We start from the raw sequence: 11,838 nt of genomic DNA, 5'->3' as shown, positions 1-11,838 counted from the left end.
AAACTCAGTTTGTAAACTCAAACTTTATCAGGGTTTCAACCAAATCAGAAAACTGTTCCCATTTCATCATAGGAGTATTTGAAATTTGAAGTTCTAAATCTAACTCTATCTACAGCAAAGGCCCATCTTTCTCTGACGTTGTTCAGCTTGGACAGCCAGAGTAGTCACGCTGCCAGCTTTCCTAACAGCTATTTTCCAATGCCACAAAGTAGAATGAAAGTCGGTTTAACTGTGCTAGAAAGGTTACAAACACTAAATTGAATAGTAGAGATCAGATGCTCCTGAGTGAATTGAGTCAGAGGCCTTTGGTGTTCCTTTGAGTTTGGGAGGACAGAAAGAACAGAATATGAGGCTCTGATTTGCTCATCCAGAGTTCCCAAACAGCAAAGTAGATATTTAAGAATAGTTCCGGCTAATATTGTCTTGAATCCATTTATCTTTCTTATCAAATAATTGCTATTCAATGAATGAATATGGAACATTTTAATTATTTTAATTTCAGAGAGTTCATCTTCAATTAGACAAAAACAATCTTAATAGGCAAATACTTAGAGTCAATGGTAATGATGGCAACAAGAAATAATAAGTATTGTGTTACTAATAAAAAATATATTATAAAAATCAGCAACTTTTAAAATTGCATCATTTTCTGTCCTGTCCCATGTAAATACATACAGTGCAGCCTTAACAAATAGTTCCTTGCAATGCTCAGAAGCTACTTGTTTATGTCAATAAATCTTTGGCATTCATATTCCACACGTTTGCACTTGCAGAACTGCCACATATCAATTGCACACAAAAACACAACCAAACCAAACCCACTGAAAAAATAAAAATAATAAAAAAAATCTTTCCCAACGAGTTAAATAGACATTCTACAAAGGCATTGATTTCAAGCAATAAAACGTTCCATATGGATTAGATCTGTTACAATAATGCACAGTAAAAGTACTTAACAAGGTATAGAAAGTTGTTTTCACTTTCCTGTAATGAATTCTATTTATATAAGATAAATTTCATATGCAAACACTCTGTATCAGTAATTTGAGGGAATAATTTTGCCCATTATTTCAAGAATTTTATTTTATTTTTTAAAACAAATCAGGACAAATGTTTTTTTCTTTTACCTCTAGTGTAAAAACAGTTTCCTATTTTCTAAAGTATTTTACCTTCCAGCATGAAATTCTCAGCATATGAATATTTAGACTCTGGGACAGTGCCCACAACTACAGAACACTGATGGAGCATGAAAAGCTGAAAAAATAATCACATATACATAACAAACTGACAGTTCAAAGTTGTGTCTGTAATAGGAAACATTGCTTATAAAGCATAGACAATGTTTTTTTCTAGGAAATTCAGATGTCAGGTTCTGGAATAAAAGTAAGATACAAAAAACACTAACTAGGAGAATGTCGGTCCTTTTTCCATCTGGAGAGGACTAGAAAAAAATGGTAGAACACGGAGTAAAAGAAAAGGAAATAAAAGATTGAAAACTACCCATCAGGTAACAATACCAGAAATATTTCTTTCCTAGAGCTTGACTTGCGAGGACAGGATGTTAGGATTTTTTGTTGTTGTTGTCATTTTTTTTCTTTGTTTTGTTTTTAATTCTTATTGTGAACAAGAGAGGGCAAGCCATACATATAAATTACTGGGGGGGGGGGGGGGGGGGGGGGGGGAAGTAAAATGAGAAAAAAAAAAGATCTTACTCCTGTAGACAGATGTTACAGATACTCTTTAATAGAAGCTCTTCATATCTCTGCGACCCCAAATTGCATCCCATTTCTTTTGTTCTGTCACTTCATGTTTTTCTGCAAGCAAAACTCATTTCATTTGCTTGACAGGGAAAATTTCTAATGCAAAGTATCTGATGCTGAATACCATTCTCAGTAGCTACAAGCCATGTTTCTAAATGAATCTCTAGTTGATATCTGCCAACTGCTTTAGCAATGTAAGTGTTACTAATGTTAATCATAACCTATTATTTTCCCTCTTTGTCAATCTATGCAGAGCTTATACAGTGATGAAAATTTGATTAGTGTATTCAGTACTGTTCTTTCTTCCTTTTTCCTTTCCTTTTTGCTCAAGAGATGTAACTAATGAACTGCTTGCCCAGTTATTGGGGTTTGTTGTTGTTGTCTGGGGATTTCTTTTCAGCTTCCTACTGGTATTCCACAGATCCAGGGCATGCCCAATCAACATCAATCAAGCTTACAAAAAAACGATGTTCTGGAGCAGCTGGTATCATTCTGCTCTTATCCCATTTAATCATTGCTGTTATTTCAATGGACGTAAATATTACGTTTGTGGTTGCAAACATGACTATTAACTACACCTAATGTAAAACAGCTGCCATCCAAATGTTTTCTTATGTGAACTGCTACCTCTTATTTTCATTTTGGCATTAGTGATCAATGCTACTTTTGATGACAGAGAAGGAGAGAGCGAAGGCGCAGAGCTAGTACTACTTGGTGATTTCATAACTAGCGCTGTCGAAGTTCAGGTAGATGTTACACTATTATTGTCACTTGGTTTCAACTCACATCCAGTGAGATCACAAAATAAAACCATTAACCAATGAAGTAGAATTCTAGTTTTAGCTATATAGCTCAGCATATGCCAACAGTACTTCTTCCTTTTGGGGGCCGAATACTGATTCTACTGATTTTGCATATATGTTACTTAAATAATCAGAAAAGCTGAAAGCACCAGAAAGCACCTCCAAACCATTTTTCTTGTCCATTTTCAGAGTACCTCCATGTGTCTAACCTACTTCTTGAGTAGCTCAGCCTAGGTAGGCTGACTCTACACACCAAGACAGGAAACTTTAAAATATGGTTAGCAATTTATCCAGTAACAACAAAGAAGAGAAGATATCCCAAGAAATCAGAGATTACTGAAATTAACATGCAGAAATTCTTGATTTTCATGAGAAGCACAAAGGACGTGAACATTTAGGCCAGTGGATATGCACAGTTACTGTTTATTGAGCAACTTGTACTTTCAGTCAGCCTGGATAATTCCTTTAGGTTGTTGAAATTAAATTCTACTGCTTAGACACCCAGTACACACCCAGCTCTACAGTACTCATCTGTCTTTTTTCCACTGTTTGGTCACGAAGGAAAAATGCTGCAATGACAGCAACCTCCTGACACTGCACTTAACGAAGCAATGCTCCGCTGAGATTGCTTCATCAGGAGACACAGAAGCTGCTTCTCTGCCAGCTTTGCATACACCTCTGAAACCAGGTCTACTCATGCTCTGCATCAATATTAACTCATTCTTCTTGGAAAGCACACATTTAATCAGATTCCAAGTAGACTGATATCCTACTATTTATTAGCAAAAATCTTGGTAGTAATAGTATATTGCAAAATACCAAATCAAATATTATAACTAATACTATAAATAACCATCAGCTTGTTACTGTGGCATTTTATTGCAATTTTCCCATCTCAAGATGAACTTAGGAAGTTAGTCTGAATGCAGATATCTCAAAATAAAAACCAGTAAGACCACGCAGGCAGTATCACTGATGAACTGATAATCAATGCTTCTGAACCAGCAGAATCCTCTGGAAAGCAAAGTACTTTAGGTTGGTATGTATACAGTATGTATGTGTGCAAACCTCAGTCATAAAGATGAGACACTTGGCAGAAATTTCATTGATTCGTTTCTCTGTTTAAATCCTTATCATCCTTGGTAGTAGCTGAGAAACTAAGGTATGAAATTTCCTAGTTCGTTACTGGCCCAACTCTACTTTCTACATTATTTGAGCATTAATTCTTGAATAAGTCATAGCATAATCATGCCCTTTCAAAGACCAATTTTTTTATATATTATGTCCCATTTTCCCTGCTCTTTTTTCATAGTGCTGGCTTTGGTTGCTGTACAACTGCAATTCAGAAAGAATGCAGTCATCCTCCAGTGGATTTCATTATCCTTTGGAAAACTATGACATTGTGTAGGATGCAAACCCCCTCCAGAGCAAAAGACCTCAAGGGACAATGATCATTATAGTCTGTCAGGACTTCTGACATACTCTTTCACCAAATAAAATGAGGGGATGGAGGAGTGAGGGGGACAGAATATTACCAACAATTGTTAACAAATTACAAAACTGTTTGATGCAACTGCTTCTAGGCAAGCATTTGGGAATTTTAATAACTTATGCATTTATTCTAACCTTTTCTTTGTATCCTGATAATGTTGCATGCTATAAAATGGCAAACTCTTCAGTAGGTTAGTTAGTGATTTCCTCATTTAAATTTGGTCTGCTTTCACTAACTTCTGTATGGTTTTTGACATGTGACTTGTGTCCATGTCAATTTAATTACTTTAATATTTACTTTCCTTTTTAAAATTATTTAAATGGAGATATAATGGCAGTATGATCATTTTTAACTTCATAATGTTTCCAGTAGGCAGAATGATAAATACCAAGCAGGCTAAACCCCCATTGTTTTACATGTCTAGAATCGTTACAGTGGCAGTAAGCATGACAATGATAAATGAACAACAGAAAAGAAGAGGATAGACTGTCATTTGAAAAGCTAGAACTTAACTCTTCATTGTGCTTGGATAGAGTCCCTTCTAAAAATATTTTTGTGGGATAACATCAATTGTAGATGAATGATAGTAACAGCATAAAAAAAACTATAGAAGAAAATATACTATGCACCTTATATTTCTCTTACAAATATATTTGTCATTTCAATGCTGGGGTTATCTTCATATGTCATCAGTTATGTCAAGTCAGTTAAATATATATATATATATATATATACAAATAATTATTTGGATCTAATGGTTATGCTAGGTTATGTTAGTTACGTTGCTTGCAGCATCTTCCAAGATGTGAAACCAATTCTCTAGATACCAAAGGCCACTGCATTCAGTGGAGCAGCACACTCTTAACACTGAAGACGTGCAACTTAAGCTCTCAGTGTGCTGAGAGCTAAAGGTGCAAAGCTATTAAATTGCTCATATTCCCCTTTTCTCTGATCCTTCTTGCTCAAATAACATTTGTAGCCTGTAAAAAATATAGATAGCTGTAAAGGAATGTATCACAATTCTTGCATGAAAGCAGTGCTGCTATTTGAATAAAAGCACAGTCTGTGTGTAGAATAAGACCTTGTTCAAGAAGAAAAAAAAATAGTTGGGCATGTCAACAATCCCATTAGGTGGGAAGAACAACTACAGCACTGTCATTCTGCTAAACAACTCTAATTACATCTGTCCGTCCAGGGTAGCCTTTATGCTGTATCAAGAGAGCTACAACAGCCATTTCACAAGTCATCTTATAAAGAGGAAATAAGGTTACAGTTTATTCCATGACTCGACAAATCAAGCCTTCCACTGATTTTAAATTTAAATAAAATTAAATAAAAAGACTTCCGCATTTCTTTAAATGACTACATTGAAATGTATTACTGGTTAAGTAAATCTATATATTTTCCACAGAATTGTGCTCTTTCCTGCTGAAGCACTCTGGGATGTAGGAACCTTCAGATGTCCCAAACCACATGTTGTCAGCTTGGTGTCTATCTCTGCCAAACACTCAACCGACAACAGGTCAGAGGAAACAAAGGCTGGACTGTGAGAAGTTAATAAAATGAACAAAATGAGTTTACAGGGAAAAAAATTGTGAAGGCAGAAACATAATTAATCCATCCAAGCAAATGTTTTCCACGTGATTAACAGGAGGAATGTTCACATATGTTTACCTGACCTCAGTTTTACCTTATCTGCTCTATGTCACCGGACCACTTTTGCTAGAAAAAGTATTTGTGGATCACCACTGTTTGCGCAAGTACTGCAGAACTGCAGAAACTTTTAGATAGATGCTAGTCTTAATAAATCAATGTATACCTCACAACGTAGGTATAAATTTCATTATTTTCTGACTTTCGTATTATACCAACCTAAAGCACAACATACCTTGCCAGAGGTATTCAGCTAATGACAGAGCCTGGTCTTTCCATCAAAAATATCTGCAAAATCATGTGTCCACAAAATGCACACACATTACATTGCTCTCCTGTAAATTCTCCATCCAAAATTACAGTCCCATGTTAGAGGCTTTTTCACGTGGCCTACAGTGAGCCACATGGGTTTCTGGTGAAGCTTTGCAGACAAGCCTTTGGAAATTATGTAAACTTACTGCTGCTTTGCACCTGGGAAGCCTTCCCTGCATTCCTAGTCTGAATATCTGCATTAGCTCACAATGAATGGAAGACATGAGACATAAATATAGAAAACATTCCACAGTTTTCTTACTTAACTCAAAACTGTCACAAATACTGTTGTATACTAGCATGTTTTTTTAGCTGTACCAGCTGAGCAGTTTGAAGAATTGAAGTTACATCAGGATGCTGAATACATCTGGAGAAAACAGAATGCACGCTACCCAAGACGCAAAAGAGTCACTGTATATCTCCGGTGAGCAGAGGTTTCCTTAACAAAGACACAAACTGCACAGAATACAGCACCCTGACAAAACGTGCCCTGCAACAACCCAGTCCCATCGCTGGGGAGCACACACACAGATGAAGGTGTGGGGGAAATCAGTTAAAAAAATTCAAAGTTCACAGAGAAGTCAATCGCTGGCAAGGAAAGTATATATTTCAAACAAAAAAATGAGTTCTAGAGCCAACCACTGAATGCACTGAATGCAGATGTCTGGGAAGTCTTGGATGTGACAAGCAGAAGACAAGCAGCACTGTCAAAGAAACCGAGTCAGGAAAGCTTGAGAGAAGACAGGACAAGGAGAATGTATGATTCAGCTATGCATTTGCATCTTCTCTTCTCTCCTCTCAGAAAGGTCATTCAGAAGAGAGGCAATTAGATTACACAGGCTGACTAATGAAAAATTATCCTAACTCACTCCATGGCACAACTAGTTGGACATTCTGTTTATTGACAATTAAGTTATTACAAGACCCAAAATAAACACTTTGTGTCATTTATATCCTTGCTCCCCATCAACTTCAATGAGGTTTATCTTGGAAACACAAATACAGAAAAGCTAGCAGCATTTTTTCAAAAAGTAACAAAAAATAAAGGAGGAGTGAAGGGCAAAAGGGAGGATATCAGACTAACAAAAGACAACAACAAAAAAATACAGGATGGAGGAGAGTTACTGAATGACTGACTTTACATGACCTCGTAATGATACCTGTGGTGCTAACATGTCTTACATTACCAGACATGCCAATGAGCTTCCACAGTTTGACACTTTCATATAGAGGACAGGTGTAACACATACAAGAAGTCGGGGAGGTAAAACTGAAAGAAAGAGTGAAAAAAATAGTTCAGTGGAATTTTGGTACACACCTTGGAATTTTAGTTCAGACACTTATTGATTTGTTTTTTTGTTTTCTGTTTTTTTTTTTTTTTCAGGTAGATGTAAACTCTAATATCTCTAACCTCACTGACTCAGAGCATTTTACTCCATACAAATTTACAGAACAGCACAACAAATTTACTCCAACCATCAGCCAGCCAAAAAGCAAGAATGAAAGGGCACCTAGAATAGAAAGTAATAGAAAGAGAAAACGGGGGAAGAGTAATAGTCTAGATAAATTTCTTTGGGTCTTACGAAAGCCCCATAACAGACTTGGTATAAAACCATTAACCTGTTTTTGTTTTGTTTTAGTGTATTTCTGAGAGAGTGGGCTTCTAAGGGGAAGGTGCGGGTGGTGCCTGCAAAGTAACTCAGCAAATATAGGAGCTGTGGGAAACACGAGGAAGTATGTTGCAGATTTACAGTATTTCCATCACTTTCCATTCAAAACTTGTTAACTCACAAAAAGTTATTCCCTATGCAATCCTGCCTTCCCCACTGCAAAAAGCAATTGCTTGCTGGAGTGATTTCTTGCGCTCGGAGCTTGTGCATTAACCAAGCCAGCTAATAGCTCTGAATGCTATAATCCACAAGGTCTAAAGAAACTTGTGAGAAGATAAATGAAAACTCTCCATAGCAGTAGAAAGGAACAGATTTCCATCTTTGGTGAAAAACATAAATCCACTCTGAGCTTCAGTGCAGCAAATAGCTTTACAGTTTTACACCAATTAGAGACCCAGAATTATGAAAAGCAACTGTAGAGAAAGCGTTACAGCAGATCCATAAATTCCTGCAGTACACCGAGCAATATGAAGTTGAGTGCCTTCAATCTACAAGGAAAGTATGGGAATACAATGCAACATCAATCTGTAAAATGGTGGCTACTTCTCTGAAATCATTAGCTGACTCATTAGGGCAGACAAAGTGGTGGCAAGAATCACTGCAATCAGTAACATTCACAGCCAGCTAAATGATTTTGCTCACAGAGAAAGAAGGGAGGGAAGAGAGGAAGGGGAAAAAAAAAATCTAAGTAAAGCAATTTCCAAAGAAAAAAAAACACATTAAATTATGTCATTTTGTAAGAGGTTTCAAGTCATTGTATTCAATGGCTATCTCGTGTAGTATGAACTCTTGTCAGAAAGTAACATGGAAAAATTAAACTTCTTCCTTGTCCTGATATTTACACTGTTATATATCTCAAGCTGGCCTGAGAGGGACAATATCTTACTTCATCGGTAGTCAGTAAGACAATATTCTCAAAATAATAATACATTTGATAAATAAAATGTGAAAGAATCAAGCCCCAAATAATACCCATTGGTATTTTTAACTCTCAATAGTATTTAACATAATTATGGTTAACACAAGTTTTTATATTTTGTTGATTAGTGTAATATTAAGTACCTATCTACCAGTACTCTCCTAAGCAATGCAACTAACAACTGTGAAGTGATTTTCCTTACATATTTTTCCCTGAGTTTTCTTTTTTTCTTTTTTTTCTTCTTCAAGAGAGGCTTCTTTTTAAGACAAGGTGTTGGTGATTTTTTGTTTTGCCCATAATTAGATATTTTTCTAAATATTTTTGCTACAAATAATGAATGAGACTCTCAACAGTAGAAACAACTTCATGATAATTATACAGCATAAAAGTTGAAGTACTAATTGTGCTGGAAATGTGAAGTGTTTCACAAAGTTCAATAATAATATTCCACAACAATGCGTAGACACTGTGCACTTTGCCTTTGATGAAATCATAATGTTTTTCAATCACAAATAACCTGTCCCTCTGACATTATATTATCTCCAAATGTAATTTTCATGTTTCACTGGTGTTTGCTGTAGTAATATTACATCACCATGCCTGCTTTAAAATAAAAACTAATCTGTTTCTAATCTAGCTACAAATAAGATGATAAGAGAGGGGAAGAAAAAAAAGACTCCTTGAAATGGCATTATAACAATCCATGATTGAAAAAAAGCAGTATTACAAGAATTACATTGATTCAATACCCTCCAGCAAAATCTTGTGTAATAGTATTGATGCAAAATAGTGCAGTGGAATTTATTCTAATAATTCTGGGCATGAATAATGTTTGAATGTAATAGAAGCCAGAATTATAAATTATCATTTTATTTTACGACTGGACATGTCCTGTGTTTTTAATCAGAAATATCATACTTGAATATTTCTCTTACAACTGTTCTAGTTGTAGATTTGCTCTAGTTGTAGATTTATTCATATTAAATTTCTGAACAATAATAAGTAGATTTACTGAGAAAAAAAAGGATTATTCAGGCTAATATTAGTACATCTTAGACATTTATACAGTTAATTATTTCATAACACAGAGTGACATGTCTTCAGGCTTTCTACATGCAAAGTGGTGACACTGAGTAGCTTTGATGAAGAAGAATCAAAAAGACTAGTGCTGAAGAACTGACACTTTAAAAAATAAGATATTTAAAAACATTATCTGTTGACTTAACTGAATGAGCACTTCTTTATTTGACAAAGCTTATGACCATGTTATTTGACAAGTCTATGGTGTGCATAAAATGGAACTATTCTCTGTTTAAAATGACAGGCACATTACTACTTAGTTGCAAGACACTACATAGTTAAGCATCCGTTCTGTCATTACAATTTTAATAATTAAAATCATTCCACAATAAATAAAGAGTACTATACATGACCATCCAGACTACAACAATACATTTTCAATTCTGGGCACACAAAGGGAATAAAAACTTGGAACCTACTGTCTTACAATCCAGTCAAAATTTTTTAACATGTTAAATAGCATGCCATTGTACCCAAAACAGGATCTTCCTTGAAAATAAGAGGAACACTGTTCCTATTGCCCCGTGTAGCTCTCTGACAACCTGCATATTATCACAAAGCGATTAAAATGATTAGTGGGGATTATTTCCTCTTCTGCCTTAGCTATACTTCTTTTTTGCTTTGAGACTATGATATTCATAGTAGCTTTACCTCGTCAAATGTTCTTGTCTTACTGTATTTGTCTTTATAAAGCTTCATATGAATAAATGAAACAAGAAAAATGCACAGGATCCTGGATTTTATGAAATGCAGTTGAGTGGAATTCATATAGGATTATTACAAACTATTTCAAAAGAATATTATTGAGATCAAAAAAGTCTTGAGATTTGAGAAATCCTGAGACCTGCAGTCTGAGAAATCCTGGAATGTGGTTGATTGCATTTTAACCGTAGTTCAGTTTTCCTCAGCGTATGCATAGAGATATTTTTTCTCCAAAGAAATACTGATTCATTCAATTCCTGTAACATATGTAGGTATCTTTCACTAGGCAGGAAATATGCTGTGCCACAGAACTAACAGATGCGGACAGCATTGAAAAAATCTTGTGTTGCAGACTAACGTGAGATCAATCTATCTTTTCTCTGCAAGTTGAGCTTCTCCAATATGTACCTGTTCCAGCTCCATCTCTTCCCTACTTCCCCATACTAAGTTATAGCCTTGGTCTCTCCCCTCAGATTTCGAATATAACTTCAGGTTCCACCCATGCCATATCCAGAATAAAAGTGAGATAGAGTTTACTCAGTTTATTTGAGCCAAGTGAATACCCATTTCTTGTTGCCAAGTTAGAGCATTAGCCTGATGATTTTTATTTTATCTTTACTCCATCAAACTTTCACACAGCTCTCTCCCTAAAGATTCTTTTTTGTGCCTCTTTTCCCCTCAGCTTTATAAACCAACCCAGGCTCTTTTCCACAACGATTGCTGATAATCAAATATACCATCTTCTTTCCCCTTTTCTGGGAACTCTCATTCCTGATCTGTTTGTCCAGACTCCTATTCTCACTCCTGCTGCATTTTCCCATGTCCCATTTTCCTCTTTGACCCCATCTCTTTCCTTTTCTAGCTTCCTGTCTTCCCAGATTCTTCTGGGAAGATTTCTGATTTCTTTTTCTTTTAAGAGTAAATTTGAGATTATGCTACCTGCTCCATAATCTATAATTTACCCAAGCATTTTGATTTAATAACTGAATTAAAACACTTGAAAATGGTTGGCTCTGTACTGTCCTTGAATTTAAAATAAGAAAGTATAGTCAAAATGTTTTGAATCTGTACCTATTTATGCATCTCTCATTTCATTAGCAATCCAGGTTTCACTGGTTCAGAAAACACATCAAGTAAAGGAAGCACAGATACGTTTACCTGTGTTGGATGTACAACTTGCTATTACAAAGAGTTTAAACTTTGCTAAACATGTACAAAAATTACATGCTCACTTTGTAAAAGTGAGCTGTCATATGCTATACATGAAACATTTCAACTGCTAAGAACACTGGGGAGAAGCACACTTTGGAGGAAAATGCATAATCATTTTTAATTTTTCCAGAGGGTAAAAGAAGTTTGTTATTTTAATTCTTAATTTTTAAAAACAGAGCAGGTGCAAAAAGAACATATCCCCCAAACCACATATGCAATTGCCACTTTTCCTCAG

General features: G+C 35.5%; 1 protein-coding gene across 2 annotated transcripts in view; it reads right to left on the bottom strand.

The window, feature by feature from the left end:
* DNTT (DNA nucleotidylexotransferase) overlaps nt 1–11,838 on the bottom strand; it is a 114,647-nt gene that overhangs the window by 26,922 nt on the left and 75,887 nt on the right. The gene's annotated exons all lie outside the window — the stretch shown is intronic.

This window comes from Anser anser (genome assembly GCF_964211835.1).
Source record: "Anser anser genome assembly, chromosome: 7".
NCBI lineage: Eukaryota > Metazoa > Chordata > Aves > Anseriformes > Anatidae > Anser > Anser anser.
Note: the sequence above shows the minus strand (reverse complement) of the source record. Positions and strands in the feature narration are given on the sequence as shown.